At 34.8% G+C, this 16,971-nt stretch overlaps 1 long non-coding RNA gene across 2 annotated transcripts in view; it reads right to left on the reverse strand.

The window, feature by feature from the left end:
* The window catches only part of LOC103880790, a 133,729-nt gene extending 118,356 nt beyond the window's left edge, over window positions 1-15,373 (reverse strand). The window contains exon 1 of one of the 2 annotated variants that reach the window (XR_642018.4): window positions 14,834-15,373. This is a non-coding gene — a long non-coding RNA (uncharacterized LOC103880790). Of the gene's footprint in view, window positions 1-11,241; window positions 13,218-14,833 lie in introns of those variants that run through there. The other variant, XR_004180574.1, reaches the window with a different exon arrangement.
* Between the last annotated feature and the right edge of the window lie 1,598 nt (window positions 15,374-16,971).

Consider the following 16,971-nt stretch of genomic DNA (forward strand, 5'->3'; position numbering starts at 1 on the left):
TAAAGAAGAATACGAGTGTTATTGATAAATTATCATCAGAGACAATAAAAATTTAAAAGATGTGAGAATTGTAAGTTAAAGTATTACTTCAAAATGACTTTGAATTTAATGACATACATTAAAGTGAAGTCAGTTAATGTTTACTTTAAAAAATTGATGTTGGTCTGGCTTACTATAATTCACTCATTTTAAAAAGAAATAAAAATATATGTCTGATTTTAATCAGAATCATTAACAGAAAAAAAAGCAATAAAAAAATTAAGTAGCTAAAAATTATCCAGTTTAGAGACATAATTATTTTGCTTTAAGGGAAGTATGCCAGACTCAAGTCTCCTGACTTGCCTTACTCTACCACACACACACACACACACACACATCCACCATTATTCTAGTTAAAATTTACAGCCAAAATATCAAATATCATCTCATTCAGTTACCCAACATCTTTAGATATTTTTTCCAAGATTCTGACAACTAGGTTTACAAAACTGAGGTGCAGGGATCTGACAATTCAAGACAAGTGTTAATGTGCACAGGCCAAAGAAATAATCCAAGAGAATAAATGGCTTACAATTAAAATCCGAAAGCATTTTATTTATATCCCCTTCTGCCCCCAATCTCAACCTTACTTTTCAAGTAGCTAAAATGTAGTATTTGTTGTAAAGCTATTGGTGTCAACCACTTGAGTAAATGGCACATCCTCCTATTCTCCTATTGATTTAAAAGAAAATCCTATCTCAGCTTTTGTAAATGTTCAGTTTGAGTTATGGCAGAAGCTATTTCAGATACTATAATTGTCTCTCTTAAAACTAAGTTACCCCTATCTCAAGGTCTTGAAAAACAATGTTGGCCCCTTTGTTTCCATCTAAGTGGAAGATTTCAAATTTCACTATTTAATAGTTTCTTTATCTGAAAAAAAAAAAAAAGTAAAGAGGATTACGAATATGTTTGCTGCAATGAAGAGCTTCTTTCTGGAAAACTCTGGTAGCAGGAAAACAAGGCAGAAGCAAACTGCTCCCCCCAGTACCCTATAGGCTATAATAAATGGTTCCTTTCTGGTGATTGAATTCACATCACATTTGTTAATTAAGAAAGTCAGCACAAGAATGCCTAAATTTTCCAATAAGAAGAGGATCTGAGTAATTAATCAACAGAAGGAAAAGCATTATAAATGTGTTGTAATAAATTAGTATTAAACTAGATTACAATTCTAAGGATTTGTGATAATTTAAAAACCTAAACCAATTAAACATTTAAAAGTTTATTCATAAAATTACTTTCAAGGCGTTTTCTTCAAATAGCTGCATTTTGTTTTAGTGGTGTTTCGAGTTTTGCTTCTTATTATCATTTTTTTTTCCCAAGTTGTTTTTTTTTTCCCCCCCCCCCCCCCAAGATGGGGATTAGAAGCATTGCTAGCATACCTTTCCCACTTGGAAGGACAAAATAATGTGTAAAGATTCACACTGTGAACTTTTTTTCAAGAACCGATGCAGGCCGGACGCCGTGGCTCACGCCTATAATCCCAGCATTTTGGGAGGCAGAGGCGGGCGCATCACGAGGTCACGAGTTCAAGACCAGCCTGATCAACATGGTGAACCCGTTTCTACTAAAAATAAATAAATAAATAAATAAATAAATAAATAAATAAATAAATAATCTGGGCGTGGTGGCGTGCCTATAATCCCAGCTACTCAGGAGGCTGAGGCAGGAGAATTGCGTGAACCTGGGAGGCGGAGGTCGCAGTGAGTCGAGATTGTGCCACTGCACTCCAGCCTAGGCAACAGAGCTAGACTCTGTCTCAAAAAAAAAAAAAAAAGCGATGCAGTATCAGAACAGGAAATCTGAAGGAATCTACAGACCCTTTGAAGGAAGCAGGAAGCTTCAGCCTGCACTGTGAGTCAGGCAAGGCCTATGAGTCCTCAGAGTGTGAGAGGGGGAGAGTTTGCCTCTGTTATCAGACTTTTTTTAAGAATGAAAACGCTGAGGCGGGAGAATCGCTTGAACCTGGGAGGCGGAGGTTGCAGTGAGCCGAGATGGCGTCACTGCACTCCCTCCTGGGCTACACAGCTTGACTCTATCTCAAAAAAAGAGAATGAAAACGGCGCAATTCCCTTCTTTAGTCTCATGTGGATTCTCTGAAATATTTTGCAAAAGCAATCTCCACAAACAAATGGTAACACTTCTCTTCAGTCTTATAAATACCACTAAGATGACCCAAGCTAGTGAACTAAAAGCTGAGTAATGTGACCTGTGTTGGTTTTCAGACTTCCAGATATTTCAAAGCTTGGAAGAAAAGTGATTTTTCTCTTGCCTTCCAGGGTCCAGAGTTCTGAGACCAAGTCTCTGTTAAAGCTTTTTATTGCTCACAATTTTCTATGATCTCAAAATCTGGCCTTAACCAGATAGAAGATAATTTGAAAGGCACCAGTCAAATCATTGTCCCACAGATCTCACTCCTAGTCATGAGTTATATACTACTTGAAGTATACACTACTCCTTTTCTCTCTCCTTTCAATATGCATCACGTTTTGAACATTTTATTGTGAATGTTTATCAGATGATTTACTTAAAGACCAGAAAAATAATGCAAGGTCCCTTGACAGGTGGACTGAAAATAGAAATCTTTACACAAAATTTGAACTGAAGTAAGCCGTCCAAAAGACAAGTTAGCCAAAATTTTATTTGGGTGGAGTAAAACTACATATTTTCTTTCTTTAAGTATGTGTCCATTTGGAGTGCCATAGGAATAGTTCTGCAGTCCTTTGTGGATGATTAAGATTTTGTATCTATTTTTAAAAACACTTTAATTCAATTTAAATATTTGGCATGGTGCCAAAAAATGAAAACATAGTCAAACTATTCTAACAGGCATAAGTGTCTTAAAATAAATATAAGCTAAATTCACCCAAAATTCCAGATTTTTACATTTCCTTAAAAAAAAATTCATTTGGTCTCCTTAGCTCTTTTAATTCTCTTTTTTGTTGCTACAAAAGTAGAGGAAAGCAGAGGTTTCTCAGAGAAAAATACAAATATGAAATGGAAGAACATAATACCCACAGTCCCACCCATCTGGAGAAAACTATTGCTAACACTTTGCAACGAAACCTTCCAAAGCCAAATATGACTGTGTTTATATTATTATTTTTAGTAGTTTGTTTTAAGTACTCCTCTATTTCTGAACATTTAAGTTGTTCCAACAAACGCCTACACATAACATTTCCAATCACCCTTATTCTATATTGAAATGACCAGAACTCAAAGCTAGTGACAATTGTAATTTGGGAACAAATTACAATTTGAGCTAAACAGACAAGTCAGCCATCACACTTTTGATCAAATTACATTTAGTCAGCTTAGGTGTATGTCTTGTTTCAGCCAGTCAAATATTGAAAGGATTCTGACCTTTCATTTTTGCTTACTGTTGCTTCTATGTAGGTCTCCAAACCAAAAGGATTGAGAATATTCTGATGCACCAATGATGCACCCTTCTAATTTAATAGAATTACAAAAATATCATTTAATATGGCTCAAGTCCAAAGAGAAAAAAATATCATGGCCTGTACTCAGCTCACCTATCCCTCCCCACCCCCCTATCATATCTAGGCACAGCCTTAAGCTAAATTGTGATGCCAGGTTTATGAAGTTGCAGGCACCACTGGACTATATTACGATAGGTATTTCTTCCTCTTCTCTCCTTGCACCAGAGGCAGTGAATATCTACACATTACCATTTAGAAATAAAATGGCATTAGAAACAGGATCTGTTTTATCTCCTAAATTTTCACACAAACCTATATATAAATCTATAGAAATTTTTGCCTTTATCTTGAAAGCTTGCTCTTGTTAGGTGTTAACATTTTATACAGAAACCTCCTCAATTATCCCTGGCATTTTTCTTATCTGTCAGCTATAATAGCATATAGACACAAAGTAGATTTTTTTTTTGTCCGCTTTTATTTTAAACGGTGTTTAGAAAAAAAGAACATTTTACAACCTTGTTTAGAGTTTCCAATGGCGCAGAATAAACTAGATACAGCCTTCTGTGAACTTCTATGACATTTAGCTGGTGGTTTTACTGTAAATGGCCAACCTAAACACATGTTAATGTGTAATAAAGCATACCCTGGATTGCCTTATTATTCATTCTTAAAACCCTAAGCATTTTTTCTAAAGTGCCTCTCAGTATTGCTAGAGTAAGTTTCACAGTCTCCCAGGAAAAATCTGCAATGACTGTTCATTTGTGAAGGAGGAGGGAAATAGAATATAAATGTCAAGAAAAGATTATAAACTATAAACTGAATTCCTATGCAGCTTATAAAATGTGAGATTAAAAAGACAGCTCATTTTAACTAGCAATGAAGCCGTTATGCTTTCAGGATGAAAAAAGTGCTACATATGTGTATATCACCTCATTATAAATGGGATTTTTTCAATGTAAGAGTTGGACTGAGAAGAGGGTTTAGCTGCAGCCAACAGTAAAGTCTTATCGCAGGGTTGGTTTGGGGACACCAGATGTCACTCAGCCTGGGGCAGGATTTGAAGAAAACACACAGAGAGTATGTATTTTCCTGCTGGGGTCAGCATTCCCCGAGATACAGTCAGTACTTCAACAGCACTCACGCAGACATTATCAAGGTGCATGCATGTATGCGTTCGGATGGGAAGTTGAAACAACAGTGTTGTAGGCAGTGGTAATTTTTACTCCTTCTAAGTTAGGGTGAAGTGGGAAGATGTAAGCCTCAGAAAGAGAAGAATGACAGGAACCGTTCGGTTCTCATTTTAGCAATAATGTTGGTATTGGATACTCTTGGTAGTAGTACAAGGAGCATCTGTATATTTGTTCTATTATACTATAATAATATTGGTATTTGTAGTAGTAGTCACAGTAGCAGCAGCAGCAGCTTAAGTCATGGCAATAGTAGCAGTAGTAGAAAAAAACAAAAACAAACAAACAAAAAAACCACCTAACATTTACTTTGAGCTTACTATGTACCAGGCTCTGTGTTAGGCTGTTTGCATTATCGGCATGTAATTCTCACAATAGCTGGCAGAAGAATCTGATAGTATGACCACTCTCATTTTACAGTTGAGGAATCCAAGGCCTAGACTGATTCTGTAACTTTCTCAGAGCCATAAGGCTAAAAAGGGAAGCTAGGATGTGAATTTAGGTAGTCAGTTTCCAGAGACTGCTTCTGAACCTTACTATTACACATTCCATATGTAAATGGAAGTGTAACATAGTCTGCCTATGAAAAGTAAAGAAAACTTAGTATATTGCAATTTTAATTTTTTTTGCTTCTGATGCAATCCCAAGTTTAGCTGGCATATTTTTACATAAACAACAGTATTTGTCATACCTAATGCTCTCCAAAAAGACAAAAAATGACACTGAAACAAATGTAAGGTCAATTTCATTCATGGTTACTTTCAGTGCTAGGAACACTAAGGAAGATGAAGATAGGAATGTCAGTAACAAATACCGCTCCACATCTTCACAAAGTACTTGATATTAGTATGGCACTTCTGAGAAATGTTAGCTTCCACATAGCATTTCATGCTCATAGCACAAGTAATAATTCTGAAGAAAAAAGAATGTGTGAGAGTAATACTTGCATTTAACTTTAAGGAAAAGTGATCACACTAACATTCTTGAAGATTAAATTAGCATTTCTGGTACTCATGGCGCCTTGCTCTGTTCTGTATGTAAAATGTGCCATTTTCCAAGAATTTATGCAATAACACTTTCAAGACTATTAAATGTTTGGTTTTCTAAATGAATGACAGTTTCCATATCCTTTTGTGGGCTGAGAACTACTTGTCTGCTTTGTTTTATCTGTCCTCCTTAAATACGGTTGCACTGATTTATTGGCAGCAAATCAATAAGAGGTAGGTGCTAAGAAGGAGAAATGCATTTTTGTAGCCTCTAAAGCACTGTAGTATTATTAATAAAAGTAACATTTCATGTTTGGGGAAATTTTACTGTTTTATTCTATTTCCTACGCTTTCAAAATTGTGTTGTTATCCTCCTAATAATCCTTCCCAAATCCCTTAAGAACATTTCAATTCACCTTTCAATCCACCAAAATGGCTTCTGGTCTACACGGTTTTCTTCCTGCTCTTATTCATTTAGGGTTCAGATATTTAGATATTTTTCTAATTTCCTGTGGGTGGGCAGAAAGAGGCAGAGACGGGGAGAATACTGTACATGGGATAAGCAACAATTTGTCACCTCTTACACTGAATTATTTTTAAATTATTCTCTACTGAAGATGTGAGGAAGGGTGATGGCAATTCACCTCACAGCACTCATTTCAGAAGCTACAGTAAAGACAGATATTCTTCCACCTCTAGTATAACCCTTTAAAAATGAGAAATTCCCAGAAAAAGACTCATATTAAAAGTCAGAAGGATAAGAATGTTAAACTAGGAATATGCGGTGTAAACTAAAGATATAAGTCAGCGTTGTCTAATCCTCCATTTTGCCCAGAGCCAACACAGGATAAACAAAAAACTTTAAATCTTGTAATGTGGCACTCAAAGCATCAAAACCAAGGTTGCTATCTTTTAGCTTAAACTAATCTACCCTGGAAACCTATCCTGAAAATGGCCAGAAAATTACCATATATAAACCCCAAAATAGAAGGTAAAGCAGTGATCAGTAAAAACACTGTTTCCAGTTTTAGCTCTAGCTAAACCCATATTCACAAAGGGTCTCTTGTGATAAATGATTCCTTTTCAACTTTTTTAATATAAGTAATAATTTGTTGACATTTTTCCTTAAAGTTACTGTAGGCTGTCTGGGATTGCTCCACTCCAATTAAACCAATGGAATTCAGTTAGAAGCAAACTTACTTGAGACAGCCAATGATTTGAAAATGCTATTTGATAAGCTTAATCCTTATTTTATTTTTTTAACCGCCTGATGAGGAAAAAATAGGAATATTCATATTTATATAAAATTACGGCTAAATTTGTTGTCCTTATTTTTTGATGAGTGTATCTTCTAAGTGTTTCATCTATTTTATTTCAATTAATTCTCAGATCCACCTTTATGTAATAGACACTCTGACTACCTCCATGCTACATATGAGTAAGGCATGGAAGTTAAATAATTTGCTCAAGTCACAAGGCGAGGAAGTAGAAGAGCTGTCTCCAGGGCCCACATGCTTATGAAACTGCCTTTGCAAAACTATGACTGAGCCAGTGAAAAAGATCTAACCTAACTGGCTCCATCTTGCTTTCTAAACTTTAAGTTGTCCTTGTTCATTCCCGCCTGTAAGCTTAACTAACTTTGAGAGAAACTTAGTTTATAGTTTATAGTATAAAACAAAGATGGTAACAGTCCTTTTCCAAAACAAACCTACTTCTTGCCTGGGAACTAGGATGCCTTTGTAGGACTAACAAATTAGCCATAAGGTTAGAAATTATGGTTTAGGTGTCATACAGCTAGAGGGTACAAGATTCTGACCCTCCCTAAACTGCTCCTAAATCAGTGCTTGAGATATTTTGTAGACACTACACTTGATGGATCAACTGGCATCACCCAGATCGATTAACTGGCTCATCTGATCTTGTGGCCCCCATCCAGGAACTGATTCAGCACAAGAGGACAGCATCAATTCCCCATGATTTCATCTCCTACCTAACCAATCAGCACTCCTGGTTTGCTGACTTCCCAACCCACCAAGTTGTCCTTAAAAACTCTGATCCAATGCTCAGGGAGACCGATTTGAGTAATAATAAAACTCTCATCTCCCGCACAGCTGGCTCTGCGTGAATTACTCTTTCTCTATTGCAATTCCCCTGTCTTGATAAATCCGCTCTGTCTAGCCAGCAGGCAAGGTGAACCCATCAGGTGGTTACACTTATATAATTCAAATAAACACAAAGTATTTCATTTGTGTAAATGATGGTTTAATGTTTTTCAATTATAACATGTTCAGTCAACATGATGTTTTGCTTTTTTCATTTCTTGAAAGTTAGAGTCACATTTTCTTACGGACTTGCTCTTTTATGTTTTCTCTCATTAGCTGGGTGCATAAATTTTCTGACATTCGGAATCAGTCTACTATAACCTACCTCCCTCTATTTTAAGAAACATTTTGGGCCGGGCGCGGTGGCTTAAGCCTGTAATCCCAGCACTTTGGGAGGCCGAGACGGGCGGATCACGAGGTCAGGAGATCGAGACCATCCTGGCTAACACGGTGAAACCCCGTCTCTACTAAAAAATACAAAAAAAAACTAGCTGGGCGAGGTGGCGGGCGCCTGTAGTCCCAGCTACTTCGGAGGCTGAGGCAGGAGAATGGCGTGAACCCGGGAGGCGGAGCTTGCAGTGAGCTGAGATCGCGCCACTGCACTCCAGCCCGGGCGACAGAGCGAGGCTCCGTCTCAAAAAAAAAAAAAAAAAAAAAAAACAAAACATTTATGGCTATTTCCCTTTGGAAGCAAGAGGAGAATATAAGACGCTTTTGTTTCACAACAGTTTATAAAATGATGTTTTCTGGTTATTGTTTCAATTTTTGAAGATATTATTTCAAAGTATTTGTTACACTCAGAGTCAGGCATTGTTACCAATGTATGTCATTTTATCTGTTAAATTGTATTTTCTCTCTTATGAGTTTAGTCCTGAAGAATACCTCTCCTGTCAAGCAACTATGATGTTGCTTCTTTCTTCTCTAAATAGTTTAGAATCTCTTCCAGAAGCTAGAAGAGTTTCATGATAATAGTGTTCCAGGATAACATTTTTAAAATGTTTTTAACTGAAGTATTTTCATTTTAGCCTCAGCTATTTTAAGTAGATAGGCTTGGTCAACTAGTAAGCAACCATTCTTCCAAAAATGTGATAGTCAACAATCTGCTCTCAATCTGTTACAGATTTTTTGCGTTCAGTTGTAGTTCTGTGTGCAAATGTTGAAGAAGGAATCTGAGTTCCTGTTATAAATGTGTCTCATAAATAATGTTTTTATTCAGCCAGTGAAATTTTATGTATTTTTTTAAGTTTCTGGAAAATATTAAAATATTCAAAAATAATGCGGGCATCAAAAGCCTTAAGTTTATTGTCAAGTGCTAATTAATCTCAGGAGAATTCATTTCCTTATTATTTAATGATATTCAGCAATCTCTTCTAATGAATGGCATTTGGTGACTTGATAATTACCATCAATTTCTTGTTTTCCACCTGTTATCATACAGGCTTTATTTTTTTATTTTCTATTCTGTAAAACAAATAAAAAATAAAGCAGTTCAGTAACTACTAATGTCCATTCTCTTGGGTGAATTTGTGATTGTTTGAGAGAAACGGAATAAAAAAATCCTCAGGGAGCAAGTTTTACATTGAGCAACTGCTGAAATTCCTGAAATACTACACATTGCCTGGTGTTTTTCAGCACAGGATAGTTCTTTGTTTGCAGCTTTTTAATGTTTGCAGCTTTTAATTGGGTTGATCACTATGGTCTATTATGTGATTTCCCCTCATGACATGATTCCTGTTCTCAATCACTTTATGATCTAAGGTGACATGACATCATCCTGACAGTATATATATCAAGTTAGAAATACAATTGGCATGTATCTTTAAAATTCAATTGTAATTTTTCTATTTTTTAAGTATAGACATACACATTTTCTGTCTCATAACAATTGCCAGACAAAAGATAAATGAAGTGTATGTGGTTTTAAGTCTCCCACAGCTCAAGTATTTTCTAATTCTTTTGCAGAAATGTCACCTTAAAAAGGTTTAAGAGAGGTGGAGATGAAAGATCAATTGTGCAAAGCCAGATATATGGTTTATTCATTTCCTTTAGCTAGGGAAAGAACAGCTAGTCAAAGTGGCAAGGTCAGGTAAAGAAAAGATATTCGAGTGAAATTTAGGGATAAAGCAAGGTAAAAATGTATTTTGATTTATTAACTATTAAATGTAGCATGTTCCTAATAAAACATTTGAAATTGCTGATATTTGAATATTTACTATATTAAAATTACTTTTATATTTTTCCATTTAATCCTCACTATAACCTCACAATAATAAATGAAGTGCAAATACCAACTGGGCCAAAATTAATCAACTAGTCTATTGCAGAACAGAGATTTGAACTGAGCTCTGACTGATTCCAGAGCTCATGGCCTTTCCATTACACAATGCCACTTCATTAAAACAGACAAAAATTATTCTATATAGATATGTTTATTTTCCATATTAAAAATAAATTGTTAATATCCTTCTAACAACAAGAGTTGCTTAAGCCCCCTAAGTTTGTACTTTATAAGAAAAAACAAATATCTAAAACACAGCTAAATATGATGAAATATTAGACACATGTTTTATTTTCTGCAGTCTGTATATCTTACGATTTCCCTTTATACAACAAACTCTATATGGTGCAACAGCGAATTGCTTTGAAGTTAAGTTATAACTATTCACCTTTCTTGGTAATGACTAGAACTAGAATCTATTATTTAGAATACTTGTCAGAAACGTCTGTGTCAATCCCAACTGATAATCAGACATGGTTCCTGTAGCTCTCCATGCAAAACAAATGAAGCCTGTCCACGTTAAATTTTGCTTCTTATAATTTGGCAATTTCTGTGTTTTAATTCAGTAATAATTCTCACATGCTTTATGAGGTCTGCTGTTCCTAACTTTTTCATTACTTTTCCCTCCACTATCAGATAGTGCCCCACACTTGTCATATACAACAGAGTATTTGTATTCATCAGACCCTGACCTTTGGTTGCCCTTTTTCATTTTTATTCCTTTGTCTTTTCACTGTGAAATTCCAAAGCTTTTATTTTTATAGTAGATAAATGTGATTTTTTTTTTAAGGAAAGCCACTTAGGGACCAAATAATAAAAGTGGAAGTTTTAAAAAAGATATTATAACAAAGATGTTAAAGAAAGTGAGAACAGCTTTCTATTTAGACCATTATTCGACCATCAGAAGATGCTTTTTTTGCTTTCACCCATTAGTATATAATGTGTTGAAGTATAAACAAGCTCTCATAATGAAAAAAGAGTGGTATCTCTGTGTTTTTTTAATATAGCACCTCGTACTTTAATTTGGGTTACTAGGCATTTAATCAAGCTATCAGATAACAATAGTTCCACCAGCCCCCAAAATATTTTACCAGTCTAACTTTTCTCTAAAAGGCACACATAAGAAAATTAATATTAATGATAAATGAATTAATAAATAAATAAAATATATCTCCAATAAATATTTATTGTCTGTTTTATGCCACTTACTGAGTAAAATAGAGACATACAGAAGTCATTGTCACTGTCTTGCAGAAGTTCACAGTCCTAGAAGGTGGATGCAGATTTTAAAAATTTGCACATATACAGAAGATTTTTTAAAAGTAAGTGCTTTATGGCAACTTTCTGGAAGATTTAATGAGGACCTACTTACAAGTTGTCCTAATGACTTAAAGTAGTTAATTTGAATCAGAAGCTCTGCAGTATCTAATGACATTGAAGCTTAAAACAAATTATTGTGGAAGGCAAAAGGAAGAAGCAGGCAGAAAATGCTGCAGCCTCTAGGTCTTCAATGTTGAGGGAGCTATGAAGTCAGTCTCCTTTTCTTTGACCACCTACACCCTTTCTACTATTCTTTCAGTTATTAAACCTTCCTTTCTCCACAGGAGCTCTGGCCTAGATCAAGTAATTACTGTGTGCAAATGCTCTTAGTTGTTACATACACTTAAGCGCTTCCTATCCTCCTTTGTTGTCAACTTATTATTTCATGTATGTATATTTTTTCCTCATTAAGTAGATTATAAGACCTCTGAAAGCAAGGACCTTGTTTGAAAATGTCTTTATATGTCCTATAACAATGAGAACAATGCTAAGTGTTTAGTAGGAACTCATAAATACTTGTTTGTTATTTGAATTAAAGTTTTATTTCTGGAAAGATGAAAAAACAATTGACTAGAACTCGCTCTAGCCCTAGACACTTCCCACCAGTGGGACTATCTAGAATCCAGCAAGAAATAGGTTCCAATGACAGAAGCCAGACATAAACATAAGGTGAGAGAATCAGGGTATGTCTTAGCAAAGAGTCTTTGAGATACAAATTGAATCAGCTACACGTATAAAGGCCCGTCCTCTGCATAATAACAACCAATCAAAACCAAAACCAAGTATTCTTTGTTTTTTTAACTATACTAAACTGGAGAAAATGTATTCATGGCATTATGCATAATTGTGAGTTATGAATAGTGTTAAAATTTATAAAAACATATAAATGAATTATTCCTTTGCAATGAAGAAATGCAAAAAATAATTACAAAACAAAATATTAATTTATATTGAATTTAAAACATAATTCAACATCTTCCTGTGCAAATAATGTTTCTCTTTAGCCTCATTCTAGTATAGCTAAAATAAAGGAAAATGAGTAGCATTTCTATGTGTAAAAAGCAAACATGAATTGGAAGAATCAATATTGTTAAACTGTACATACTAGCCAAAGCAATCTACAGATTCAAAGTAATACCTACAAAAATATTAATAACATTCTTCACAGGAAGAGAAAATGCAATTTTAAAATTTACATAAAACCACACAAAGACCCACAATAGCCAGAGAAATCCTGAGCAAAAAAACAAAACTGGGGGCATCACATTACCTGACTTGAAATTATACTACAGAGCTATAGTAACCAAAACAGCATGGTACTGGCATAAAACCAGATACATAGACCAATAAAACAGAAAAAAAGTCCATGCATTTACAGTCAACTTATTTTCAACAAAGATGCCAAGAATATACACTGGGAAAAAGACACTCTGTTTAATAAAGATGCTGGGAAATCTAGACATCTTTATGCAGAACAAGGAAACTATATCCCTATTGTCATATACAAAAATCAAATTTAAATGGATTAAATATTTAAATCTAAGACCTGAGACTATGAAACTACTTTTAAAAATTGGAGAAATGCTTCCCAACATTGGTCTTGCCAAAGATGTCTTCAATGTGACCTCAAAAGCACAAGCGACCAAAGCAAAAATGTACAAATTGGATCATGTCAAGCTAAAAAGCTTCTGCACAGCAAAGAAAACAATTACCAGGGTGAAGAGACAATCTAAAGAATAGGAGAAAATATTTGGAAACTCTTCAACTGACAAGGGATTGATAACCAGGGTATACAAAGAACTCAAACAACTCAATAGCAAAAATTAACAAATAATCCTGTTAAAATTGATCAAAAGATCTGAATAGACATTTCTCAAAAGAAGACATAAAAATGTCCAACAGGCATATGGAAAAATGCTTAGTATCAGCAATCATCAGAGAAATGAAAATTAAAACCACACGGAGATACCATCTCATCCCAGTTAATATCATTTTTAACAAAACAACAAAATAGTGCATGCTGGTGAGGATGTGGAGAAATGGAAACACTAGTAGGCTTCTCAAAGAAGTAAAAATAGGACTGCTATAAGATCCAGCAAGCCCACTACTCGGTATATGCACAAAAGAAAGTAAATTGGTGCATCAAAGAGATATCTGCACCACCATGCTTATGGCAGCACTACTCACAATAGCTAAGATTCAGAAGCAACCTAAATGTCCATCAATTGATTAATGGGTAAAGAAAATGTGGTGCATATACACAGTGGAGTACTATTCAATCATAAAGAAGAGTGAAATCCAGTCATTTTCAACAACATGGGTGAAACTGGAGATTAATAGGTTAAGTGAAATAAGCCAGGCAAAGAAAGACAAATATCACATGTTCTCACTTTTTGTGGGATCTTAAAATCAAAACAATTGAACTCTTGGCCAAAGAGAGTGGAAAGGTGGTTACCAGAGGCTGGGAAGGGTAATGGAGGGATTAGGGGAATGTGGGAAGAGTTAATGGATATATAAAATCGTTAGAAATAATGTGTAAGATCTACTATTTGATAACACAACTGTAATAACTTAATTGTACATTTTAAAATAACCAAAAGAGTGTAATTGGATTGTTTGTAGCACAAATAATAAATACTTGTGGGGATGGATACCCTATTCTCTGTGTGATCATTTCACATTTTATGCCTGTATCAAGACATTGCATGTACCCCATAAATACATACACCTACTATGTGTCCAAAAAATTAAAAATTAAAAAATAAAAGAACAGGCAGAATAAACACCAGGTTATTATCAGTAGGTAATCAAACTGTATAGTCACAAGTTAAAGCAATAAATGCTTTACATTTAAATCATTTCACACTTTCGAGAAGATTGAAGAACAGAGATTTTCATGCCTTTACACTAGTGAAATTTTAAACTGTGGATGAAAACTTTTTGGATCAATATTAAAATGTATATTATTTTGTACTATTGAAACCTAATTTTAGGCAGATTGATATCATAACGTAACCTGAGGGGGAGTGGGGGAAAGAGTTCATCACAAAACGTTTAAGCCCAATGTCGCAAAAAAGTCAGTGGTTGCATTGGGTTGTAATTCTTAGATTATTCATGAGGAATTCAATCAACCGAAGTTAAAAAAGAATGTACTAGTCAAGCATAAGGTTTGCCTGAAAGGACAAGTTTTAATTAAGCCCAAAGTTTTTCAATGTTTGGAGAAAAGAAAGTTTCCAGGCTCAGAGAGGGATGGCCTTTGTAGACCTGTGCATAGACGAGCCACTTTACACTGGTCAAAGACCACTTTTATGTGGTGCTCTACCTGAATACAAGCTTTGCTTTATTGCCATAAAAGGAACAGAACCAGGCTACTCTGGAATTGAAACTAAGCCTTTTCTTTCCCCTTTATAATGGATTTCTTACCCTGTTTTTTAAATGTTATAACCATATATAGAAAGAAAAATCCAGGAAAGATACTCACCAAAATATTGCTCATGGTTTTTTCTTTGTGTGTTTATTTATAAATTATGTGTTTTATTTTTCCCAATTTTATGAATATTTTGCAATGAGCATGAATGACCTATAAGAAAAAAAGATGAATTATTCTTTCAAAGTTCGTAAGACATGCACAGCTGGCAACACTACAGCTCCATGGAAGTCTGGAATAAAGAGAAAATCTAGGAGGCAGAATTGAATGATTTCTGCTCATTGAATTCAGTAGATTACAAAGCTTACACAGTCTTAAGGGTGAAGAAAATAACAATAGACTATTGAGCTCTCATAATGGGCCAGGTACTGTGCTAAGCCCTTTATATCTCATTTGCTATTCACAAGGCCACACTGCTAGTAAGTAGTAGAGCTGGGACTTAAAGCCAGATCCGTTTAATTTTAAATCCGATGGTTTTAACCGCTACCCTAATACTACCTTCCCTCAGCTCTACCTTAGTCAGAAAAAAACAAACAAACAAACAAACTCTAGAGGGTGACTATAGTTAACAATAATTTATTGTATATTTTGAAATAACCAGAAGAGGCCGGGCGCAGTGACTCATGCCTGTAATCCCAGCACTTTGGGAGGCCGAGGCGGGCGGATAACGAGGTCAGGAGATTGAGACCATCCTGGCTAACACGGTGAAACCCCGTCTCAACTAAAAATACAAAAAATTAACCAGGCGTGGTGGCAGGCACCTGTAGTCCCAGCTGCTCGGGAGGTTGAAGCAGGAGAATGGCGTGAACCCGGGAGGCGGAGGTTGCAGTGAGCCGAGATCGTGCCACTGCACTCCAGTCTGGGCGACAGAGCGAGACTCCATCTCTAAATAAATAAATAAATAAATACATACATAAATAAATAAATCCAGAAGAGTAAAATTGAAACTTTCCTAACAAAGAAATCATAAATGACTGCGGTGATAGATACCTCAATTACCCTGATTTTACCATTACACATTGTATGCTTGTATCAAAGTGTCACATGTACCCTATACATATGTACAACCATTATGTATCATAATAATTAAAATTAAAAACTTAGGAAAAAACCCTAAGCTTAATCACACTTCAAATAATTTAATTGTAATGAATAATGAACTATTTTCTCTAACACAAAAACATTAACATATTTGTTCTGCAATGCTTATTTCATTTATTGAAATATTTTCTGTAACCTTCTTACTCCAACATTTCCAGACCTCATCCACTTTATCCAGTTGTTGCTTGATTACAACACATACACACATACATACATACATAAAAATAAAAATCAATAAAATACAAACACAACTACTAAGGAATGATTATTTGTAACACAGAACCATATCTGGTCCTCAGTTGTACTTCACATTTCTAAGGAATTAGATATGAGAAGTCTACACATTATACCTTTATTACTTAGAGGAATTCCAAAAGACTGTTATTTAGAATTTAGAGATCATAATGTTATGAATGGTAGTTGCATTCCTGGACCATCACAGAAAATCTATTTAACCCAAAACATAGCTAGTAAGTAGTACTAGGCTGAGCGATACATCCTGGGAGCTGGAAATCCTGCAGTTCTAGATGTATAAGTTTTTCCTTTCATTTTATTGAATAAAAGACTAACATGGAGCAAAATTTCAAAATCATATGTTTTTAAGTCATTGACCAACTGCATCTTCCCCAGCTGTATCATTTTGTCTTTTTATATCACAAAAATCCAAGGTCAATTTGGAAATGCAAGATGCCAATTAAAGTTTTGCCTTTTGATTACACTTGAATAATCGGTTCCTTAATCTTAAGGATAAATGTGGTTAGTCTAATAGGTTCACTGCTGAAGACTTTTGTAATCCCCACCTAGCAATCCAAGAAGGTCAAAACAATAAAAAAAAATTAATCAAACTTCTTCTCTGTGGCTTTTCAGCAATAAATCTCTAGAAAAAGTAAAGAGCCAACCACCTACATCAAGAAAAATGAGAATTATAAAATTGCAAATATTTCTGAGTGCCATTTATATAGGAAATATTTTTTTCAGAAAATTACTCATTATCTATTCAGCTCCTCTAGAAAATTATAAGCAAATAAATTATTTGTACAATATTAAGTATTACTACTCAAAGTAGCTTCCTCCAACCATTCTCCATTTAC

Source organism: Papio anubis, chromosome X (genome assembly GCF_008728515.1).
Source record: "Papio anubis isolate 15944 chromosome X, Panubis1.0, whole genome shotgun sequence".
Lineage (NCBI taxonomy): Eukaryota > Metazoa > Chordata > Mammalia > Primates > Cercopithecidae > Papio > Papio anubis.